This window comes from Numida meleagris, chromosome 8 (assembly GCF_002078875.1).
Source record: "Numida meleagris isolate 19003 breed g44 Domestic line chromosome 8, NumMel1.0, whole genome shotgun sequence".
NCBI lineage: Eukaryota > Metazoa > Chordata > Aves > Galliformes > Numididae > Numida > Numida meleagris.
Genome location: NC_034416.1, coordinates 10,745,222 through 10,764,172, shown reverse-complemented (window position 1 = coordinate 10,764,172; position 18,951 = coordinate 10,745,222). Strand labels below are relative to the sequence as shown.

At 44.3% G+C, this 18,951-nt stretch overlaps 1 long non-coding RNA gene across 1 annotated transcript in view; it reads right to left on the bottom strand.

Moving 5' to 3' along the window:
- Positions 1-18,951, bottom strand: part of LOC110403353 — a 49,357-nt gene that overhangs the window by 4,811 nt on the left and 25,595 nt on the right. The window lies entirely within an intron of this gene.

Below are 18,951 nucleotides of genomic sequence, written 5' to 3'. Positions count from 1 at the left end.
AAAAAAAAAAAAGAAAAAAAAGAAAAGTATAAAAAAAGGGGGGGAGGGAGATATAAAGAAATTGAGTAAAAACTGGTGTGGGGGGATAGGTTATCTTTGGCTGTGCTCACTAATGCACTATCCTCACTTCCATTCCATCTCTGAATTTCATAATTTCATCTTTCTCTTCTCAGTATTATTATGTTTTTTTAATCTTCTTTCTGTCACTGTTCTTAACCCCTTCATGTTTATTCCTTCATGGATTCATGAGATAATGGGGTTTCATTCTCATGCTATAAGACTTTTCTTTTCTTTTTCTCTCTTCCTCTCTCTTGCTTACAAGCCTAAAAGAATCTTTTAAACCAACAAATAAAAAGAATATTTATTTTGGAAGAGCTGGGAAGTGGGGAAGACAGGGCAATTATTTGGGAGGGAAGGGGCAATGTGGGGCATAGGGTGGGTGGGAGGAGGGAGCTTATCAAAAGCAAAGGCACATTTGCAAGTTGCCTTTTTCCACCTTCAGGAGTTTGCAAGCTGTTTTTCCTGTGTGAATGAGTGTGTGTGTGTGAGACACATCTGGGAGTGTGTGCGTGTGTATGTAGATGTGGATGTGTGTGTGCAAGCATGTTTTCTGGGGAGGGAGTAGGGGAGGGGGGGTTTTGTAATGTCTTTTGTAGAAAGAGAACACAGATGACATTCAACTGGCAATGTTTTGGGGGGGATAGCAGGGTTTTGTTTGCTCATTGCAAATTTGCGAACTTGGAGTCCTAGCTTGTACTAGAGACACAGGGCTGGGGACAATAGATTGTGCAAATACACTTGCTGAGGAGAGAGAGGGCTTTGGGGATCAGCAATGGGATGATGCCGTTGTCCACTGCTGGCATCTGATCTAAGCTGGTTTAGTCCTGAAATGAGGGCTTGTTCCTAATCATTTCCACCCTGCATCTTTCTTACTGAGTTTTGGGAGAAAAGCAGATACAGGACTCTGAAAACTCAGCCATTTCCCCTCTCCACCTGCTCTTTGTGCCAGACAAGGGACTTCACACTGCAGCCCACCAAATGACCATAGCCTACAGCAAGGTGCAGGAAGGGGTGGAGATTTTTTAACTGTTGTATTTCAGGATGAAAATATCCAGAAATGAGAACTATTTCCTTTCCTAAGAGCTTCAGAAGCAAATGGTAATCTACCACTCTTTAATATGTTCTGCTTTTATCGGGCCTTGCTTTGTGTCTGTTAAACCATGCAGAGAAGAGCACCTTGTGTCCCTTCCTGCAGAAGATGCAACTAAGGATGCAGTAGAGTTCTATGGAGCATCATCCCTCTGGAAGACAGTGGTCTTCAAAGACTGGGCAGGATGAAGGTTGCAAAGAAAGTGCTGAGCTTGTCAGTGCTTGTGGAAGCCCTTAAGTCTGTAGTAGCTTCCATCCACAGGCACATTTTATTAAGGTACAAAGGGTTACTCCTTTTCCAGAGGAGCCAGTGACTTTCAGATAAATCACTGAATTATTGGCCACTTGGGCAATCACTGATGATTGATAATCTCCCTTATAATGTTAATAAAAGCCATGAAAATAATAAATTCACAAGTGCAAAACTTTAACCCTTGGCTCATTCTGCCATTCATGGTGTAATTATGAGAACCTTTTTCTTACCTGATGGAGGTTTTCTCACGCCAGACACACACACACAGCCTTGAATCCAAACACCCCTTTATTTTCCTGCTAGCATCCTCTTCCTTTTTCTTAAGTTCCCATTGTTTGTGAGAGCAAAGTGATTCTCTGAGACCAGGGAAACTCTTGTTTTTCAGAAGACAGATACATCTAATGCACACCTTTTCATTTACTGATTTGTGTCTGTACAGTGCTATGAAAATGTGAATTACCATAGGCCTGACCTAGTAACACTGAAGTCATGGAAAGTTTTGCCTTGTCTTGGAGGAAACAGGATGAGGGCTCATCAGAGTGATAAGTGTTGTTATTTTTATATCAGTAATGTGCTTTATGCATTTTCTACTGGTACAATCCTAAGCATAAAAGTAGGGCATCCATCCTTCTCACTCATCTCCAATCTCTGTCTCCCTCTCCCATGTTCATGCATGCACACATTCAGTCCAGGCCTCGCTGGGCTCACCAAGGTTTTAGCACAATTGTTAAATCAGGCTTAGCTTCCCAGCTGCCCTGCAGAACAGTCTCTTGCTGGTTTCCACATTGAGGAGTGATACTGTTGAAAATAGGTTTTCTTGATGCTGCAGCTTATTGTTGACATAGATCTGTACAGCAGTAAGTTTGAAGAGTGAACAGAACTGGATGGTAGGACTAGTGTTGAATCAGGTAGTTTCTTCTGCCTGACGTGCAGGAAGTTAAAGGTTGTCTAGAGGAGACTGTTATACTTTCTAGTGGGATTCAATTCGGAAAAGGCTTTTAAAAGTTGTAGTGGAAGTCATAAAGTTGTATTTTATGACATCAGCAGTATAATGTGGTGGTAATACACATGCCAGAGGGAGGCTGCCTATCAGCAGGTTCAGTCTTTCAGGGAAGTCTAACCAGATGATTGATCAGTAAATAAAATATTGAAACACTTCCCCTTTATATATGGGATTGCAATGTAAAGGGTGGTCAGAATGACAGAAGGGAAAAAAAGAGGCAGTTGTAAGAAGCCTGTTAAGACTGGAGGGAGAACAAATAGCCACATGGTAAGAAATGATGAAGCTGAGGGAGATGACTCAGGAACTCCAGCAATTTGCTAGCTGTAGTAGAAGCCTGACAAATCTGTGGTAGGAGTTAGGCACCTGAAAGTGCCCTCAGCTGCTTCGAAGGGCCAGCAGTGGCAGCAGCACACAGATACGATGAAAAGCCCACCTCTGCTCTTTGCTGCTTGGGCACTGAGCCATGCATGGAGGGGGTTCCTGCCAGCCACTGACCGACCCCATCCAGCACAGCAGATACAGCTCGGGGCCTCCAGCAGCTGGAGATCAGGCACGGGGGGTCTGTTTTTACTTTTCAAGGCTTCCATCAGCGATTGAGCCCAGAATTTCAGAGCGACAATCCAAAAGCTTTCCAGGGAAAAAGCACTGCTCAGATGATGTCTTTACCTGCTGGGATTTGGAGCCAGACTCTTTTGCTATTGCCTCTGTTCTCTGTTGGCTGGGTTCTCTTTCTTATCAGGAGTCATCCTAGTTTCTCTCTGAATGTTTCTGACCTGTCCTTGCCAGGCCAGTTTTATTTCATAGAGTCTGTCTTCGTATATCCAGACATCTGGACTTTTCAGTCCTACACAATAATCTTTGCCAAAGAGTGTGCGGTCAGGACTTCTCACAGTTCAGGAACTGCCTTACAATTTCTGGTGACATGGCAAGATGGAGAACAACTGAGTCCTGTAAGTCAGATGAGTAATAGAAAATGTGGTCCTGGACAGGGGGAGGGAAGAATGCTGGAGGCCTTTAGAAATGCCCTCCTCCAGGACCGAGGTGGCACCTCCATTTTCCCCCTCCATAGCGATCCGTGTCCACCCTAAGAAAGGCAAGAAATCCAAGGGTTGTTTTGGGGTCCAGTGATTCAGAAAGGAGACAGTGGAGAATAAAAGAGTTTTAATCAAACTCGAGGCTGAGAGGTTTCAAGCTGTCACAAGCGTAAGGGAAGGCATGAGGCTTTAATGGAGTGGGTACAAAGATAATGTTGTTGGAAAGCTGGAGGAGTATTCCACTCTGTAGCTTGTGTGCACACATCTGTCCACCTTCTCTTCATGAAGGGAGAGCAGCGGAGAGGAAAAAGTGTGAGTGCTATTCCAAAATGGAGCTGCCTCTGGCTTTTCCTGCAGTGGTGCAGGAGGCAATTCTGAATGGAGCTCTGTTTGTTTGCTGCTTGAGACAGGGTTGCTGTTCATTGGGTCTTGTTTTTTTGTCAGAGAACATAAGCTGAGCATGAGGGAAACTCCGGGCTGCCTGAGGGGGCTGGGCTGGAAGAAAATGTTTTGCACCTTTCCCATGCGTAACGGCCTAACGCAAGCATGTGGAGGAGGAGGAGGAAAAGGAGAAATAGAAGTGAAATCTCTCTCAGGATATAAATGGCCAACACAACCCTATCGCTTCGTATTCTGATACTGTATAGTGCTGTCACTCAGGGACCTTTAGGAACTAGGACCTTGGGACTGTAATCCTACCTGTCCCCCTCCTATCCCCCCTTCACCTTCAGTATTGAGAACTGAAGCGAGAAAGAGCAGATGAGGAAAATAAGAGCCCTGGTAGCAAACCCCTGCTGTTCCATGGGTGAAAGTAAAGCTTTGGTTACTAAGATAAAAGGAAAATGTATACCTTTATATTCATGTCTTCAAGCATAAACCAGCCCGTAGTGTATATAGGATAAGTTCACAGTGCATGAAACAAACAGGACTATAGGTCTTAACTGGCATCCAGCTTTCTTGCATGCACATCTGACACCATGCCAGCAGCTTATGTCTTGCAAATAAGTAGGGAACCTGCCAAGGCTTGGCGCTTCCTCTGTCCAATGGACAGCACATCCACTTCCCAGAAACAGAGCCGTGCGAGGACCTGATTGGGCCGGTCTGTTTGACCAGATCTGCTCCAGAGGCTCTGGCGTGAGGAGATAAGGGTGGGGGAGGGAGTTGGTTTTGTTTTCCTTTTTGTGGCGAGGGTGAAGGGGTTTTAAATCTCTGAACTGTTATCAAGCAGAAGTGAAACCTCTGAAGCTGTGCAGATGAGAGGACAGTAGTTAGTGAAATCCTAGGATTTCACTAGGGATGAGGATGGGATGAGGAAGGGGTGGTTGGTGAGAACGAGCTAGAACTTCAGAGATGAAAAGGGGAGAGGTACTGGAAATATATGTGCAATACAATAGGTTTGAAAAGTCTACAGCACTGGAAACTGGGGACCTGCAGTGAGCCAGATGGGCTGGGTGCAGCTGCAGGCAGCACTCAAGGAAACCCAGCCGCGGCAGCAGTCCCTGGTGGACAGAGACCGCAGACTCTGGGAGATGGTGAGGTCAGCAACTGGGAAATAGAGGGAGACTCATGGTGCTTTGCCTTCAGAATGAGCTTAGTCCCTCTAGGCAGGGACAATCATTTGCATCTGGACAATGTTGCAGGAGCTGGGCTGGGATATGCAGAGGAGCTACCGCTATCCCAAGCTGGGGCACTGGCTGGGCTCTGCCCTGATGTCAGAGATAAGAGATAACCAGGCAAGAAATGCTGTGCAGGTTACCAAATGCTTTCTTGGAGATGAGACTGGGCTTACCAAGCAGGGTGGGATGTCTTTGCAGTAGGCATGGAAACTGGGTTGGGGGCATGGGTTGGATGAGAGATGTGAAACCTATGTGTTGGAAGCAGGACCTAATGCAGATGCTGGGAGGGAGGGAGAAAGGGTGGGAGAGAGGGAGGGAGGGGACTGGAGACTGGGAACAAGAAGATGTATATAGCGTTGGGACTTGGTTTTTATTCTTTTTCGTTTGGTTTTATTTTGTTTGATTGGTTGGTTTATTTTGTTGAGGTTTTTTGTTGTTTTGGTTTTTTGTTGTTGTTTTTTTTTTAAATAAATATTTGATTTCTAATGTCTTGATGTAAACCAAATAAAAATGGTTCTGTACATTCAGAAGTAAAGAACAGCTGAAAGGTGACAAGTGTAATAAAGAAGCACTGTCCTCCAGGCTGATATGACAATACCATTTCCCAGACTTTCCCACAGGGATTGGAGGGTGAACCTGTGCCTGTGCCTACACAGAAGTGCAGCCCACCAAGATGGTGACCCTAGGGCTGGCTCCCTGATCCACCTCCAAGTGCAGTAAAGAAGAGGTGGGCAGTAGAGGTGGAAGTTATGTTATGTAAGTAACCACTCAGTGTTTGATCCCACCATCCCTGAGGTCAATGAGAGGAGGCTGTGTATTAGAGCCTAATCTCTTGCACACGTGGCCTCTTCCTGCAGAACCAAACTGTACTATGCCTTACTGTATCCTGGGATGTAGTAGTGAAGGGACAAAAATGATATCAGATATCACTTGCATAAATGAAGTAATGCATGTGGAGTAAAGAAAGTATGAGCCTGAACAGTCTTGGAGAAGCTCTTGTTGCTGACACTGCTTTCTGCCTTGTGATTCGGTCTAGGGTGACAGGTGTTAGGAAATGCCCAGTTGCGGAGAAGAGTTATCGAGGAAGCTGTCAGTGTTGACAGATTTCTCTTAAGAGCCTTTGCAATTCAGTAGACCTTTCCCTGCAAGTTCCTGGCTGTACAGGAAGAGATGATGAAGGATGGACTTGGAAGAGAGTGTGCAAAGCAGAGACCTTGAGTTAAGCTTAGCTATCTGTTTTAGTGGCCATTGGACTTGCAGAGAAAAATTCTTCAGCAGAAGAAGCACAGAAAGTCAGAAGTGCAAATGAGCAGGCTCAAGTTTACGGCACTGACTGATTTTGGACCAAGGGATGTTTGGTTTCCATGCAGCTTTCAGTTAGCAGAAATGAGTGACAGGGAAATGCCATAGATGATAATGGTAGTGGGTCTGAGACCTATAGGTAACCCTCTGTATTATAACCAATCTTTGTCTGGGTTGGGAAGAATGCCAAGTGTGAAAAACAAGATAAGAAACTGTTTGTCTGTTTTATCCTAGTGTTTTGGAAAAACAGAGGACAGTCTTTCCTCTGTGGGGAGAGAATGGTTTCTGCAGCCAACAAATGTTGTATTATTTGTATTATTGCAGTGAGGATAAAAGAAAAATCTTGGTATGAAAGGTGGACCATAGGGAGGTCTTGATTCTCTTAGGAATGGCCATTCTTCAACAGTAAGGCTTCTCTCCACTGTAACTGCCACTCCAGCTAGGGTGCATCAATATGATGCAGGCCACACAGCCCTGGCTCAGCCATTCCTGCTGGTGAGCAGCACAGGCAGGATTCGTGAGTGCACAGGGGCAGGTGTTTTGCAGAGACAAAGCAAGAAGAAGTTGTGTGAGCATGAGCTTCTCCACTACACTGCGCTCTACAGTAGAAAATGATGGGGAAAATAATGGCTCCAAGAACGTCTGCCATCATCATCCCACTTTAGAGACACTGAACCTGCCATCCCACACCTCCTGTTCTCAGCTCCGTGCTGAGGGATGCCCTGCTCCCATCTGAGAGATAGCCAGAGCTTGCCAGTGCCAGAATCTTTGACTGCAGTGTGCTTCTCTGGGTATCTTGTCATGTGGCTCCAACTTCCCAGCTGCATAGAACGCCCTGTGCAGAACAGCCCTGAGTGTTGTTGAGCCAAGTAAGGAGGACTGACAGGCTGGGAAAAGCCAGGTCAGCAAGGGAGGAAAATATGATTGCCTTTGGTGTCATGCAGATAGCATTTGGGGAGTGAGACAGGCAATGGCCTGTTTTTTCAGCATGAGGAATGCACTGGCTCAGGCTGGCAGAGGCATTTCTCTCTGTGGCTAATCCCCTCTCATCTCTGCAGAGAAGGGAACTGGCACTGCCTCTTCCCTGACAGATGCTCTGCCCCAGTGGGGCAGAGTCCTCAGTCCTTGAGCAGATCCTCGTTATGTGTTCCACTAGGGAATGATGCACTTGGTTGGTTGGTCTTTCCTTTCTCATCACCACCCTCTGGCTGTGCCCAGGGCTGTGGGGCCTGTGCTGCTGCAGCACCAAACCTTGCCGAGGTAATGGCCATTCCCAGTGAGATCCAGTGAGCCCAGTGAGGTCCAGTGGTGATTCCTCGCTGCAGCATTGACTGCCATACAATATCATGACATGTCAGGTGGCACTCCAAAGAGAAGACACACTTTGCGAGAGAACTTGTGCTGCTGTGGCTGGTGATGCTTAACTTTATTTCTTCAAAGATGGCGGACAACAGGCCCAAAGTTCTGGGCATTGTGCCACCTACCACAGGGACAGATGAGTACCCATAGGGATGCTTTGAATAGGAATTTGTCTTTTGTTAGTGCAGCTTCCAGGCTGTTAAGAGATCTCACCAACCTCACGCCCCACAGATATGGAGGCAGAAACAGGGGAGACATGTCCCAGAGTGTCTCACAGGGAGATACTAGGCATAGATCTGAGATTGAGCTCAAAGGTAGGTGCTGTTGAAGAAGATGTTTGGAAAGGAGGAGATGAGGTTGCCCCAACCTTTTCCTTCCCACATTTCAAGAGCATTGAAGCAAGAAGGGGAAAGGCAAAACAGAGGAACAGGGTAGGACTAAACCCACACTGTGCCTCAATCCAGCAAAGCCCAATCCTGTGCTCACATCTGAGCAGCAGATCAGTCCTGATGACTACTCATCTGTTTAAAATCATACCTGGATCTGATAGCTTCACAGGGTTGGGGCCAGTGTGCTTGGCAGACCAAAAGAGAGGATCTCCCATGAGCAAACCCCATGAAAGGGTAAGCAGATGTCACAGAGGAGAGTTTCTAACACTTGCAAAGATGAATATCTAGGTACTGGAGAAGAAAATGGGAAATCTGAGAATAGAGAGACTCAAGAGTTACCAGAAAAATACTACCTGTAGGCAAATACTCATGACCCTGGTGGAATTAGCTTTGTCCGATATACAGTATTTTTTCTCTCCATTGCCTGGCATGTCATAATATTGTGTCTTTGTGTGAAATCACATCCCCTTACAGAGGTGAAACTGTTTTCTGAAGGACAAATGACCACTCATGATATGCTTACCACAGGGATGTTAAGCCAAGAGGTACGAAAGCAAACAAGATTAGACCTCTAAGTCTGGGGCATCCTTCCCAGGAAAGGCTAGACCATTTATGCCAATCTATCATCCTCTCAAACTGCACTCATCCATCTTCCCTTCAAAGATGAAGAAGTGGCAACATCTTCTCTAACTGGGGACGTCTTATGTGGCCAGAATTTCAAACAAAATCCTAACTGAACAACAGTGACAACAGAACAGGGAGATCAATGGCAATGTCAATATACATTATCAAAGGGACTGCTGTGAACCATCTTGACATACTCTGAGTGGCTGCGTTGCATCCTGTACAGCATTACAAAAACAAACAGAAGAAAAAAAAAAGAAAAAAAAAACAGAACAAACCACCCATTTTTATGTTCTTTAATTTGCATTTTCTGCATGAAATAAGACCTTGATCCTTGTCTTTTTTCACAAAAGCAGATTCTGCTTTAACTAATGTAAAAAAAAAAAAAAAGGAAAGAAAATAATGTTTCTATAGCAAAGTGATTTAGATGTAGAAATTTTTGTAAAAAAAAGGGGGGGAGGGAGGAGAAAAAAAAAGGGAAAAAACAACAAAGAAATAAAATAAAATGACCTAAAGAGCCATCTTTGTCTACTCTAGAGGTGGGAAGGTGTGATTGGTGGGTGGCAGTCTCTGCTCTCATAGCCGTCCTGTGCCAGATGGAGAGGAGCTGGTGCCCATGCTGTGCCATGGGAGGGCTCCCAGGACGAGCATGCTCACCAATTACTGCCGGGTGCTTTCAAAAACTGTCTCCTTCCATCTTCTTGTAGGTAGAGTGGGCAGGAGGGCAGGGGGAAGGATGGGCAGGGCCACGGGGAGTTGCCTTGCTTTCATTCTGGGGTTTAGTTTGGGGTATTTCTGTTCCTGCAGTGACAGTTTTTGAAAGGCGATGATGAACAAAAGTAAAAACAAACTTGAAAATAGTTTACAATTTTGTACAAACCATTATAAATATTAACAACAAATGTTTTTTAAAATGATCCATACCAGTGCCAAAATAATGTAATGTGTACATTACTTTCTTCTCTTTCTTTTTTCTTTTTTTTTTTTGAAAAAAAAAAGTGTTAAAACACTAAAAATATTTCTTTTTTTTTTTAAAAAAAAAATGATGTATGTGGACATAAATGTACTTGAAAGTTGTTAATTATCAATTGATTAGGAATCTTTCTTGGGCTTTTGGGTTTGCTTTCTTTTTTCCTACCCAGAACAAAAGTATCGTACAACAAATACAACCTTTAAAGGACAACTTTTTCTCTGCTGGTTTAAATATAAGAGGTTTCCATTTTTAAGGCACTGTCTTTAGGCCAAATCTGTGTTACTGGGCTATGAAAATACAGATGAACTTACCATTCAGAGTGCTCAAACTTGCCCTGAACTTCATAAGAGAACTCTTGTTATGCCATATAAAATGTGTATCCAAAGGACTTTGCTATGACTTAAGCAAAGTTTTCTACGTCTCCAAGTATCTCACTGGATTGTACCAAGAGTTGGATGCACACAAGCTCTATGATGTTGACTAGAGCAAAGGGAGAAACAGAATAAATCCTGAGTCTTATTCTTTTGCTGTGAGGTGAGTAACTTACTTTGGTTTTGAGGAATAAAAAGTATAATCTCTTGAGTTTTATTTTCACAAGCAAATGAAGTGCTCAAGCATTGCTGAACCTTTTCACGCTAACCAAAAGTAGCTGAGACTGTCTCATTTTCAGAACTGACTGATGCAAGACATTGAGATATTTAACTGAAATCTGTTAATAGGCTGAGTCTTAAGCTCCACCTGTCTTAGTTTAGAAGACTCGGCCTCCTGAAGACACCAAGAAGATTTGGATGTGCAGATAAGGATGTGCAGATAAGGATGTGCAGAGAGGCCAAGGTGCTACAACTTGTCTCTCAGGGCTGTAGAAACCCTGAGGGATGCCAATGGGGAAGAGGGAATGTGTAGTCAGCCATAGCCATGGGTGAAAAGAGAAAGAAAGCTTTCTCTTCTGCCTTTGGATCTTTTTTTTTCACTGAGTCCAAAGCCCATATCTAATGTAAAATCATGACTTTCTTCACATGTGACAATTCAACTTGTAACTCTCACAAGCCATTAGGGCAGTCCTCATGATCAAAAGCCCTGAAGCCCTGCTGAGCCAAAAGGCTTCACCCACGTGTCCTTGCGCCCCTGCCACTCTCTCCTCTTGGACTTCCTTCCCACTGTCCCCATATTTCCTTAAAGCTGAAGCTCTTTGGAACTAACCAACCAGCCTTCAGTCTCAAGTGTCCAAACTCTTGAGAAGCTCAGCCTTCCACGGTTTGCACACAAAAATCATAGATGGATGGCTCAACCTAAAGGAACTTCCCACCCAATAAGAAACATAAAAGCCAACTACTTGATCTATTTAAAAGAGAAACAGCAAGTTGGTAGTGTCTGCAGCGTTGATGCTTGAACAATGGGAGAATGAACCAGAGGGAAGCAACCCAACATAAATCTTTTTGCTGTGGTGGTGAGTTACAGTTCCTGCTCATCTGCCACTCTGGAGAGGTTCTGTGATGCTTTTTTCCTCCTGCCTTCATTTTATTAAAAAGATAACAGTGCATATGTTTAGCTGCTGGAAAAACTACTTCATCTTCTTGTCTCATTTAATTTGAAGTGAGATTTTAGTTCTGTTAATCTCACCTTGCCTTCCTGTTCTCTTCTGCTTTATCTACTGTACCCTGGGTTTCCATGGCAAGATTTCACACTGCAACAGGGAAAAGCATTTAATGATTTCTTCCAGTTGTGGTTCAGGAGAAGGTGCTAATAATCCCTTCATAACCACAGACATGGGTCACAACTGCTCTACCTATCCTCTACTCTGTTATGAGGAATATTTTGTCTAGATTAGAATTCTAGCAATTGTTCTACATTAATCCATGTCCACAGTAAGCCACACCTGACATTCCTGGGAGCCCAGATAAGGCAGCTTTACAACAGTCAAACATCCCATTAAATTTGATACCTGCCTACGTCTGTTACAGGGTACTGAAAGATTTGCTGCTGATACCAGGAGGGATATTGTAGCATTAATTTTGCTAACCTTTTAAATGTTCAAATAATGACAGAGATCCACATTTTCAAGAGTTTTAAATATCCAAGCTCCTCTGACTTTTCAGTGATTTGGACACCTAAGTAACAGCATAATATAATCCAAAGTTTTAAAAAACATTAACACATTTACAGGAAACACAACTGCGGGTCAACCTCCAAAAGTTTGGGAGGTAGCACAAGGGCAGAGCTCAGCACATTGCTCTGCCAGCTATCATGCATTAAAGTCAACATATGCCCTCCTAAATTGGAGAAAGAAGAGATTCTAAAAAAAGAGTTGTTTTAGAAATTTCAGACTAATTTCTTTAACGCATGTGAAATTGTCAGTGTCAAGAAGGTTTCGTTTTTTGTTGACGTATCTTTGGAGCATTCGTGTCCAAGAATAAATTATGTTTTGAGTCGTATCAACAACATTTGCATTGCAAAATTTCAGGCAGGAAGGGAAAGAGGGAAATTCAGAAAAACCGAGAGCAAAACGGTTACTAAACTTGGAGCATTTACTTTTAAGGCAGCTGAAAAGCATTTCATTGGAGTCACCATGATTTCACTTTTTTAGAATTTTTGAAGGGAAAAAAAAGCCAGGAAAAACTCACAAACATTGTCCAGCCAGTTGTGTTGTGAAGTCTCATCTAATAGACCTTGTGCTGAGAAACCTGTGGAAGTCACTCTCTCCCTGGACAGAAAGAGCAGAGGCGACCCAGCTGCAGCCGGCCACATGGGGTGAAGGGGCCCAGACATCCTGTGCTGGCTGTTTGGGTCACGCGGCTTTCCCCCAGACAATACACTTCTCCAAAGGAGGGTGATGCTGAAGCAGCTGTCTAAATCGGGCACTGTGTCAACAGTTTAAATATTAACTGTTCCATGTGCTCTCACCGGCCCGTGGGAAATGCAGGATCAGCCAGAGAATTCAACCTTAAATACCTAACATGGACTTCTTCCCCTAAGCTGAGCCGTTCTGTCACAAACAGCCAGGAGATAGCTCGCAGACCCTTCCACAGCCAGCTCTGTCACTCTGCTCCTTACACGAAAGGTGCTGGGCAGGAAGAGAGGCCTCTCCTGTGGCTGCAGGGTCTGCCTGGGCAGGCTGCTGCAAATGCGAGGCAAAAGAAATTCAGCATCCAGCGATGTGTCTGCTGGAGGCCTGAAGACATCTCCTCCACGAAGATGGGAACCTGCTCCCTCACAAACAGGTAGGTTTGGGACTTCTGGTGTCTTGGCCAGAAACAAACAAACAAAACCCAAACAAGGCAGCTAGTGTAAGTGTGGCTGATGGGACCGAGCTCTCCAGCAACACACAGCTGCCAACTGCAATGTCAGGGTCCACACCAGCTTTGGCTGACGGGTTGTCTGAAGCTTTGACATCATGCTAAGCACAATGCAGGAGACTGGCACTGCAATAACAAAGACACAAACAGTGATAGCAAGGTCTGTAGCTGGAAAAATTCTCCAGAGATTCTCCTGGTTTAAGAAGTGATTTACGTAAGCTGTTCTTGACATTGGTTTTGAATGATCATCTCAGTTTGAGGAATGAAAATTCTGCTCTGATAAACTGGATGTTAAATATCACTCTCATTCATGTTGTGTGCTTACAGATCCTAAATCAGGATTTAGAAGAGCTTCCTAAAAGCTCAATGCATTGAATTAAGGCAGGTCCTAACTTCAACCTATACCCATTATATGGTAGAAAGATTTTCCTGTCACTTTCCTCTGTAGTTGCAGTGTGTGACAATAAAATAATTCAGCTCTATCCCTCACACCACTCTCTTAGGAGATGTTACCATGTTAACATCAAAGACCAATTAGAAAAATCGTTCATTGAAATAAGAAGCAATATTAGCAGATATAGCAGATAAGAGACTGTGCTTTTCATGCTCCTGGTCTAAAAATCACTGCTGTGCAAAATCCCAGGAAGGAACTTTCTGTACCTAAAGGGGGGCTGTAAGAAAGAAGAGGACAGACCCTTTAGCAGGGTCTATTGTGACAAGACAAGGGGAGATGGTTTCAAACTAAAAGAGGGGAGATTTAGACTGGATATAAGGAAGAAGTTTTTTACATAAGAATGTTGAGGCACTAGCAAAGGTTGCCCAGAGAGGTGGTGGATGCCCCATCCCTGGAGACACTCAAGGTCAGACGGATGGGGCTGAGCGCCTGATGGAGCTGTAGGTGTCCCTGATCATTGCAGGGGGGTTGGAGTGATGTTCTTTAAGGGTCCCTTCCAACTCAAGCAATTCCAGGATTCTAACTCACTGCTTGAAGAAAAATTCAGCATCTTGACTGGAACAAAACACCTCATGGCATGATGCAGAGCTCACAGAGATACCGCTTTGAGATGGCCCATCTACCATGTACCCGATCCCACAGGGTAGAGCCGTCCTCACCCACCCACATCCTCACACTGTATATTCTCTCACTCTGTGGGTTTATTGGTGAATGATAAGTACATTTTCAACTGGATTCATCTTTCAGTTGCTATGCAGTCAAGCACCCTCCTCAGGGAGCTGTGAAGATCACAACAGGAGCTGCTGCCCAGTTTGTTAATGTTATGAGTTTATATGTGGGTGCTGTGTGTACAGCTGAAGCCTCTTTTTAAGAGAGGGTCAGAAAGTTAGCACTGCTGAGCCTCACCGGTCGCACTCTTGCTAGAGCAGGAATCACTCCAGTGTCTCATTTCTGCACCTGGATGTCATCCTCTGACAGTGGCATCCCACCACTGCCATGCAGCTGCAGGCAGCACCACCAGCCACCAGTTCTTGTACGTAACATTAAATGACCAAGGAGGATACATGAATACTATTGCTGTTTCCTATTTCTATTTCTGGTCCCTGTTCCTTTTCCCAAAGGCAAACTCTTTTTTCTTTTTTACTTTTGAAGTTTGATAAAAATCCATTCTGCCATTTTGAAGTCAGATGGGTGAAAATGAGCCAACTTTAAATCAGAGTTGCCAACTGGTTTAATTTAATTTGGTGAATTAATCATGAGCCTAGTTCTAAGTCCCTCTTCAAAAAAACAACAACATGTTCTTCGATTCATGGGAATACATCCAAGGCTGTGTTTGCAATTAAAAACAAAAAGTAAGTTTCTATCATGGAGACAAGCTCTCACAAATATGACTGTTGGAGCCTGTTCCTGTAGGTACAAACCCATGGCTGTCAGTGTTCAAGAGGTATTTAGACAGTGCCCTCAATATGGTGCTTCAACTTTTGGTTAGCTCTGACACAGTCAGACAGTTGGACTAGATGATGTTTCAAGGTTCCATCCAACTGAACCATTCTATTTTCTATTTTCTATTCTAATCTATTTTCCATTCCATTCTATTGCCAGGGGAGGTTCAGGTTAGCTATTAGGAAGAACTTCTCTGAAAGAGTGGTGATGCACTGGAACAAACTACTCAGGGAGGTGGTGGAGTCACCATCCCTGGAGTTGTTCAAGAAATGTGTAGACGTGGCACTGGGGGACGTGGTTAGTGGGCATGGGGGGGTGGGTTGGCGGTTGGACTTGGTGATCTTAGAGGTCTTTCCTCTTTAATGATTCTATTCTATTCTAGTCTATCCTCAAATCTCCTGAGCTTCTTTCCACTGCAATGTAACACATACGCATACACAAGCGTACGCATTCCACAGAATTTAACCTTCTCATCTGAGAGCTCTGAACAATGCTTCTGCTCAGCTTTATTGGACAAGGAAATGACCATAATTTATCCAGTGGAAGCCAGAGTGGCAGAGAAGTGCACACTTGTGCATTTTTATATTTCTGTTGGATAAAGTTTCCACCTTGCTTCAAGTTATGAAACAGCAGCGATGACTCACACTGCAGGATCACGTGAATGCCTTGGGAGGTATGTAAGCAGAGCAAGAGGGAGCACCCAGGAATGGTATAAACAAGAAAATTAGAAACATGGAGTTCAGGTCTCTGATTCCCTGGCGCAGTGCTGTATCCACTGGTGCATAACAGAATCAGAGAGGATTTCTGGTCTCACTGGGGAGTTTATAAGGACTGTGCTGCAGAAAAGAGCCTGTTCCCCCTTCAATGATAGTGTGGGAAGAAGAGATAGGCCTGCCACCACATCAGTCCATTTTATTGGTAGAGCTGTCCAGCTGGAGTAGGGGGAAGCACTGCACTTTCAAAGAGATGGGATAAGGTGTCCACTATGCGAGTTAAAGAGAAAACTTATTGTAACAGTTTGAGTCCTGCATTTGTGGGAGCTGTCCACAGAAGGGTATCAAGGAGGACAAAATATGGAGGATGTTTCACCCATCTTCTCACTTCCTTATGTATTTGCACAGACACTGACCCACTTTCCACAGATAATGTAGAAATTAGGATAATGAAAAGCAACTTCTTCATGGACCTTAGTGTTGAGTGAACAATGTTTTACAGAAGAGGATTCTGTTCCTAAATACATCTTCAGATCACCACTATCTCACAATTGCTTACAGTGGGTGGGGGTTGATACATGGTTAGGCAAAAGAAAGATGACACTGCTTACTGCTATGGGACTCTTTTGCAATTTCCCCTCAAATGTGTGCCACGTAACTTTTCTCAAAAAAAGTAATTCACAAGAAAATCCCCTTCCATGCTCTCTGGAGCTTGCTAGATGTTCCTACATCACTCATAAATCACTGAGGCAGATGTTACCATCAGCATTTTACTTCTCTCTTGAAGTATTATCAGCAGCAACTGCTGCTGAGCCTGAAGTTAGTTTCACAAATTAACCTGAGATCCCCCCCACAGTCCCAGGACAGCAACCCTACCTGATCCGTGTACCTTCCTGGGGGATGCAGTTTGCATCCTCAGCACTTGTGTAGGCTTTCAAGGAGGAGGGGGAACCCTAGGAGGGAGAAATCTCAGCAGGCTTTTCAGCCAGAAGGCAAATGGAGGAGACAGGATACATTATACAGCAACAAAACACAGAAGAGATATAAATATGAGAGAAGAGAAAGGCTCTTAAGAGTATGAATGAAACAAAGAGCAGATGCATAGTCATCAGAGGAGGAAAAATACTGCAGGGTGCAGAGAAGGAAAGGAAGAAAGGAAGAAAAGGAAGGAAGAAAGGAAGGAAGGGAGGGAGGGAGGGAGGGAGGGAGGAAGGAAGCAAGGAAGGAAGAAAGGAAGGAAGGAAGACTAAGAGTAGGTCTGCAAGATCTTGATTCTGATTACAGTTAACCAGGTTCCCTGAGGTGAAGAATTTCCCTGTAACACGCAGCTGAAAAGGCCTTGAAGACAGGCAACTGAATAGCAGAGAGAGTACTGAGCCTGCCAGCTTCCTACCATGTATAAGTTCTTTCCTAGGCACAAGGTCATGCTACTGCAGAACATTCTCCTGGGTTCTTCATCTCCTGCCCTGTCTCCTCCGGTATGTCTGCTTTGTCTGGTACTTAAACAAATGCAGAAAAGGATCTGGCAAAGACCTGGGATGCAGTCTACCACCTGTAAGTTTCTCCATTTTTCTCCCTAAAGGGCTAAAAAAAGAATTAAGCCTTCTGTATGGAATGACTGATTCAGTGTAAAGCCATACACTTTTCTCCCACGCTTCTGTGAGAATTATTTCCTTAATTTGACTGATAACAAAATAGTGTGCTTGTGCGTGCATTGCTACTTACAGGAAGAAATGAGATTTCAACATCATCTGCAGTTTTGATCTTTCATATTCGTGAACACAATATACAAACAGAAGAGTCTGACCCATCCCTTCTACAGAAAGGGGTATGTACTTGAGATGCATGTTTAAATATACGAGACATAATCCCAGGTGAGGATGAGCACCTACAGAAGTGAACTGGCAGAGCTGAGGTGACAGTGTGCATCCCTTGTTCTATGGGGCAGCGATGCCCAGAGAGAAGACCCTGCTTTTCCCTCACTCACTGGCTTCTGTGCTGTGCTGGCCATCTCCACCTGGCTGCAGGACCTGAGAGGAGCAGGGTGTGCTTAAGGAGAACCGAGCCCTGACATCTACTTATATTTCTGATTCCAAGAATTGCTCTTAGGAAAGAGCACTCCTGCTTTCAATTAAGAGAGCTTATTTACAAAGCAACAGTAAGTAAAGAAAACTCTTCTGAGTTTTGTACAACAATCACAGCACCTCATTGCTACCAAGCTCAAAAGACCAACTTGACATTTCATGCTGGCTCCTGTGCTGAAGCAACCAGAATAACGAGGGCCAGCTGAGTTCACGTGGACCTTCAGTGCTGTGGGTCCTTCAACAACCAGTGCTCCCGAGTGGGGCCACAGGTAACCCAGAACAGCATCCTGCCATGAAGTGCTGGGGTAACTCATCCTGCCCTTCAAACTCCACTTCAGAAGGAATTTCCCATCTAATGTCTCATTAGATTTACATCTCCTATCTGCTTCTCTATTATCTTCTTAATAAACACATTTAAGGCCTCTGTTCTAATCTTTCACAGCTTTCCCAGTTCTTTTTCTTCTCAATCACAGAATGATAGAATCATTAAGGTTGGAAAAGACTTCTAAGAAACGTCTAGTCCAACCATCACCATCATGACCAAACATCTCTCAAGGACCAACTCTGTGCCTACACAGAATCCTGGGGACAGGAGTCCATTCTGTAGAGGGGTACACTGTGGAGAGTCATGTCTGTTAGCACACACATCTTGATCTGGAGCTAAACCTCCAGGAAGCGTGACTCTAAGGCTTGGTTTGAATCCACTGTGCTCAAAGCTGAGTTTGTGCTGTGCACTCTGCTTTTCACAGAGGATTGAGAGTTCTTCTTAGGTCAGCATACTCCCTCTCTGATTTAATTTGGTCCTAATTAATTTTCACAGTAATAGGATGAGAGGCAGAATGACAGCAGAGGAAATTCCATTACATAAAAGGAAAACATTTCCATTGAGAAAGCATTCAGTCATCAGAACATAGTCTCAGGTAGGCTGTGGGGTCTCTGCACGTATTATATGGCAGGACAGCCCAGAACATCTAAGTTAACTTCCCAGGTAGTCTTGCTTTGGTGGCAGATTGGACTTGCAGAACTCTGTCCCCACCTGTGTTTCTCATGATGTTGAGAACTCTACATTGGCCTTGCTTTCCTCTGCTGCTTGCCCCATGCTCTCAGCATCTGGGGCTGTCCCAGCACCACAAGGTCCATGGGCATGTGTCAGGCCAGGGCAAAGAACCTGGGAATGCAAACATGGCTCTGGGACAGGATTCAGTGAAGCAAAATGAGTTGAATGGAAGAGAGTAAAAATAAAACACTGCCTTTATCAGTTG